The following is a 6,000-nucleotide window of genomic DNA, read 5'->3' as shown; positions in this document are numbered from 1 at the left end:
TAAATGGATTATGTCATGTGTAGAATCCGTCCAGTTCTCGGTTATCATAAATGGGATTCCATCCACTTTCTTCCATGCTGAACGTGGCCTCCGTCAGGGATGCCCCCTCTCCCCGCTACTCTTTATAATGGTTATGAACTGCCTCAGCTCACACATCAACCATGCCATGGGTGAAGATAGATTCAAGCCGGTCCGCATATGCCGGGACATCTCCCTCTCCCACAACTTCTTTGTAGACGATATCCTCCTCTTCGCCATGCTCTGTAAGCAATCATGGATCTTTCTTTTCTTGCTCTTCAAAAGGTTCCAAGCAGCCACCGGTCTTTCCATTAACTGTGGAAAATCAGTTTTGTATCACAATAATTCGGATCCTGCTCTCGCCCAATGGATAGCTGACCGCTTTGGAATCAGCTCTGCCCTCTTAAAAGACGGATTCATCTACCTAGGCTTCCGCCTCAAAGCTATGGGAACGCAATGTCTAGATTGGGGCTGGCTGGTGGACCGCTTCCTCCAAAAGATATCCAAATGGGAGATGCGCCTCCTCTCTCTTGCAGGCAGATACATCCTCATTCGGTCTGTCCTCACACAACTGTCTGTTTATTGGTGCCACCTTTTTGTTCTTCCATCTTACATTATCAAGCAACTGACCTCCATTGCTGCTACTTTCTTGTGGAGCGGACGTTCGACACCAATAAAACTCCATCTGGTTAAGATGAGCTCCATCTCTCGGCCCAAAGAAAATAGCGGATGGGGCCTCCTCGACATGCAACATTTTGGCAAAGCGCTCATATGCAAATCAATACATAGGGGTTTCTTTGGAAGCGGACCGTGGAGCCTCTTGATGAAACAGAAGTACCTAAAAGGCCGGCCTCTGGCTTTCTGGTTCCACCGATCCTCTCTTGGCATTCGCTCAGGTTCCCCCATCTGGCTCTGTTTCAAAAAGGTTCTCCCCTTCTTCAGGAAACACCTCAAATGGACTCTTTCTACTGGATCCTCTATCCTTATTGGCTATGACCCCACCCTCTACAACCTGGAATCTATGATCCCCCCTTCTCTCCTCCTCTTCTTCCACTCCAGAGGCTTATTCACGTGGAACTCCCTCATTGACTCCTGGTCATCCCTTAATCCCATTTGGAAATCTGACCTCCAACTCGCCATCCCTCCCCCTCTCCGCCCCCTATGGCTATCATTCACCTCCCATTTCTCTCACCAGGGGATTGTCCAACTCGGCAACACAGACTCCCTTATCTGGTCCACTGACTCCAATATCCATCATGTCTCTGTCAGAAAAATATACTGCTCCTCCATTGCTGATCTCCCCCCTCTCCCCTCCTTCTTTCCTGCTAAGCTCTGGAAGGCCCCTTGCCCTCTAAAAGCCATCCTTTTCTCTTGGCTTCTCTTCTTCGACAAAAACCTCTCCTGGGATGTTTTACAGAGGAAAGGATGGTACGGGCCTGGCAGATGTGTACTCTGCCTCCTGGAGAATGAATCCAACTTACATATGTTTCTTCAATGCCCTGCTGCTCAAGCAATCTGGTTTGATCTCTCCACTCATCTCTGTTTTCCCCTCTGTTCTTTCTCCTCCGTTCAGGATGCCTTTTTATGGTGGGCGGACCAAAGCTCCCACAGACAAGCTCTTTTCTGCCTCACTTGCTGGAATATTTGGACATGGCGCAACAGATGCATCTTTCAGGCCTCCTGCCTGCCTTTGCTCTCTATTCTGCCCCTTATCATGGGATCAATACCCCCACAGGCTGACTGACCGCCGCTTCTTGCCCATGCATGCACAGGTTTCTGCACATCTGTATATGTCTCAAACATGCCATCTATATGGCGGATATAGTTTTTGTATAATGCTCCTTCACGTTTTCTGCTGCTGCAGACGCTTTATATCCTTCTGACTTCACGTCGGCTTTATGCTCTTTTTTCTCAGCGTTTTCTAACAGTTATCATACACATATGCACCTCTCCAAGCATATGATCCATGTCGTCCCATGTGCAGTCTATATCAGGCTCATTCTGTTATACTATCAGTTACCAAATACATATGCGTCTCCAAGCATATGCTCCATGTCGCCCCATGTGCAGTCTATGTATCAGGCACATTCTGTTATACTATCAGTTATTAAATACATATGCGTCTCCAATGCATATGATCCACAATGTAATCGATCAATATATCTTTCTCAATATATAATATGCCGATTTTTTCCTTCTGAAAAAAAATTTCCAGCCTGGTCGAGAAGCACCACTAAGCTGAGATAGTCACTTCTAGGTTGATTGTAGATTTTGATCCAAATTATATCTCTTGGGCGTTGAAGCTGGGGATGGGGTTGGTGCCTGGTCACTGGGGCTGGGGCTTGGAAGCCGAGATTTGTGACTGGAGGTTGGAGCTCTGGCTGGAGATGCCATTAATGTTGAGCTAATATGAAAACAATCTTGCCCAATCGAATATTATCATGATTCTCTCGTACGCGTCTGATTGATGTGCAGATAAATGAGTTATGAGAAAGAATCGTCTACTATATAAATCTATTAACGGCTCACGTCATCTTCCACTTCCCATAGTGAATGTCTCACGTTATGTTTCTTTTCTCGCCTTCATGCTGATCTTTTTAGATGATTGATGAGGGGCAATGTTGTTATTGGCATTAGATGGGTGAAAGCTGCATTTGCCTCTCCACCCTTCTAGAAGGTTGTGGAAGTGGAGGTTGTTTGTTGGTCATCTGAATAGGCTTCCACACAATTCCGCCCATGCTAGCTGAATCCATATGCACTCACTAGGTGAGGCCTAAAATTGGGCCTGCACTCGACCATTCATACATTTATTGCCCACCGAAGAAACTATGGCAATTTATTGTTGACCTGAGAAACTATGACCAAACAGAGCATGGACAACGTGCACTATGAGGCAACGTGCTTTGACAGATCCAACGGTGGAAAACTTTGACAGATCCAATGGTCGAAAATGAAAAAGTAGATGATGGTCGGTAGCTTAACTGATTCAAAAGAACACCTTCGATGTAATTATACTCATTAATACACTTATATAAAAATATATCTCAAAGATTAAACAAACTATAAAAATTAATTAAATTATATTTAACAAAAATTAAACAAATTATAAAAATTAAATAAGTTATATTTTTATTTTAACTTATTATCGAGTTGTTTTTAGACTTTTGGAAGCTTTTCCGGTGGGTTTTTTCGATCTAATTTCTCTAAAATCCAGTAGTAATTTATTGAAATCATAAGCTTGATGGGTAACCCCTGCACAATCGAAGTGCCTTAGGGATTTTTCATGGTGCTAAATCCATATATACAGTCAAAACTCCAGTTTAAATGACACAAATCAAGATTTCACCTCAAATTTTTCCGCCGATTCAGGCATCGGAAAGTCCAAAAAGTTGCACTAAAGACAACTCCAATTATTATTATTATTAATTATAATAATAATTGATATATACATTTAAAAATATGTAATGAAATAATTAGAGATTTACTTCATTTATTATGGAGATTTTTAATTTATAAATAGACTTTGTTACAATATCGTATGACAATATCATGATTTATCAATATTATTTTTCAAAAAAAACCTTAACTCATTTCATAGTAAAAATATTTTATGTGTGGTTGGTATAATAGGTTCTTATTCCTTCCAATTGATTTCAAATCCCACGGGAATAGGTTCTTATTCCTTCCGATCGATTTCAAATCCCACTGGGACATCTTTGGCCCCTTGTGATAAGGCTGAAGGACTAGGTTCGCCCCTTGTGATAAGGCTAAAGGACTAGGTTCGCCCCTTGTGATAAGGCTCAAGGAGTAGTCTACTTAGAAAACGAGAGAGCAAACATAGTTACACACCAAACACAAATCACATTATATTTTATTGATTAAACAATGGTTGCATATATAGGAATAGATCACCGACTAGATCCAATAAAAATGGATATGATTTACTAAAAATAGATAACCTAGAAACACACAACAATTAACAACTTGTAACACACATGGAAGCATTATTTTGAAGTCACTCCCTTAATGCTTGCATGTTAAATATTAAAATCACAAATTACAATAACAATATTGATATTTGTCTGGCTAGCCTTGATTAGCACTTACACCCACTCTGGAATCTCATAGACAACATTCTTTCTTCACCAACAACTTCGAACTACCACTTGATCCATTTAAAACACAACTTCTTTTGACCATCATTGACATATTTGTAGGATCAACGTTTCTTGACTACCCCAAAAAATAACCTCGATACTAAATCACTCTATGGACTTACTTCCATCTATCAAAATGCAACGAACTACAATTTTGATAATTATCAAAAGAAATTTCGGCGTAAATCACAATCAGAAAATCATTGCCGACGCGTTTCGAACCAACCAGTGTGGTTCATCGTCAGGACGAGTTGAAGAAAATAGATCCAGCTTTGCATGTTAAATAGTCTGCGTAGAGCCTCCAACGGCTAATTTTGACTTAGGGATCAAAGTCAACAAATCATTTTAATAATTTAAAGGAAGTTAGTTAATTCGGTGACCATACCTTTAAGACATACATAAAATATATATATAAATAATTTAATCAGTGTTTAAGTTAGTTAAAAGGTATCATTTAAAAATTAAAAATTATAAGTTAATTGTAACTTAAATGGGATTTAGTTATATGGAAGAAATTTAAGATAATAGTTAGTTAGAATAAATAAATAGTGGAATGAGAGAAATAATAAAAATTAAATTAAATAAATAAAATACAGATAAATAAAATAAATAAATAAATAAAAATTAATTAATAATGTAGCTGGTAAAAGTTAAAGTTAATAAATAAATAAATAAATAAAAATAAATAAATAAAAATAAAAATAAAAAAATAAAATATAATAAAATAAAAAATAAATAAAATAAAATAAAAATAAAATAATAAAATAATCATAATAATAATAATAATAAAAACATAAAAAATATAAAAAAAATAAAACAAAATGAATAAATGAATAGATAAAAACAATACATGAATAATTATATCAGAATAAAAAAAAAAAATAATAATAAAAAATGAATAATGATAATAATGCAAAAAAAAAACAAGACATAAATTGAAAAGACGGAGAAGGACATGAAAAAGACCATTAGAAGACCAGAGAGCAAAAAGGATAAAAATAATGAAAGCTCGAAAGAAATAAAAAGGGGGGGGAGGAAAAGAAAGACTAGGAAGAAAGGGCAGGGATCCAACAGCTACTGATCTTCCAGCCGTCATCTCTATTGAGATTGTTAGGCCTTATTTCAATCTCAATAGCTTCCCTGAATTTACGATGATGGAAATGAGCAACTTTGGCAATAACCTTGGCCTCCTCTATACACACCTGATGCTTGGTCTTTTCCGCATGCTCTGCTAACGCGGAAGACTTGGTTCTCCCATGTCTTAGGTTCGCTGCATGTTCGTTGATCCTCTGATGGATGGAGCGCCCTGTTTCCCCGATATAGGGGGTCCCACAAGAACAAGGGATCAAGTAGACACCCTTCATGTCCTTAGGGTCAACGGGATCTTTCACCGATCAAAGGGATTTACGAATGGTGTTGAGGGGCCTAAAGGTTGAGGGAATATCATACCTCCTAAGGATCCGAGCAATTTTGATAGTTATATAGGTAAGAGGTCTAGGTATTGAGTGTATTGAGAAGTCAACCATACAACTTGACATTTTTTTCACATACACACACAGATAACCTATAATTGTTGATCTTGAAGCACTGAAGAAAAACCAGATCACTAGCACATAACAGAATATAAACATAACCGAATAAGCGATATGTTCTCTTGGCACCGAAGAACGTCAAGAACAACTAACTTGAACTATGTTACTTTGTTCAATAATTGATTCTTCATTTGATCTTTGCATACTTCAATAATAATAACATATTACAACATAAGAAAATCACAACCCACACCACAAGTTTTATTAGATTATATAAGATCTGTATTAAATCA

The sequence above is a fragment of the Pinus tabuliformis genome, chromosome Q (assembly GCF_031772625.1).
Source record: "Pinus tabuliformis cultivar Carrire ecotype Pingquan chromosome Q, CPIR1, whole genome shotgun sequence".
NCBI lineage: Eukaryota > Viridiplantae > Streptophyta > Pinopsida > Pinales > Pinaceae > Pinus > Pinus tabuliformis.
This window is presented reverse-complemented; position numbering follows the sequence as displayed.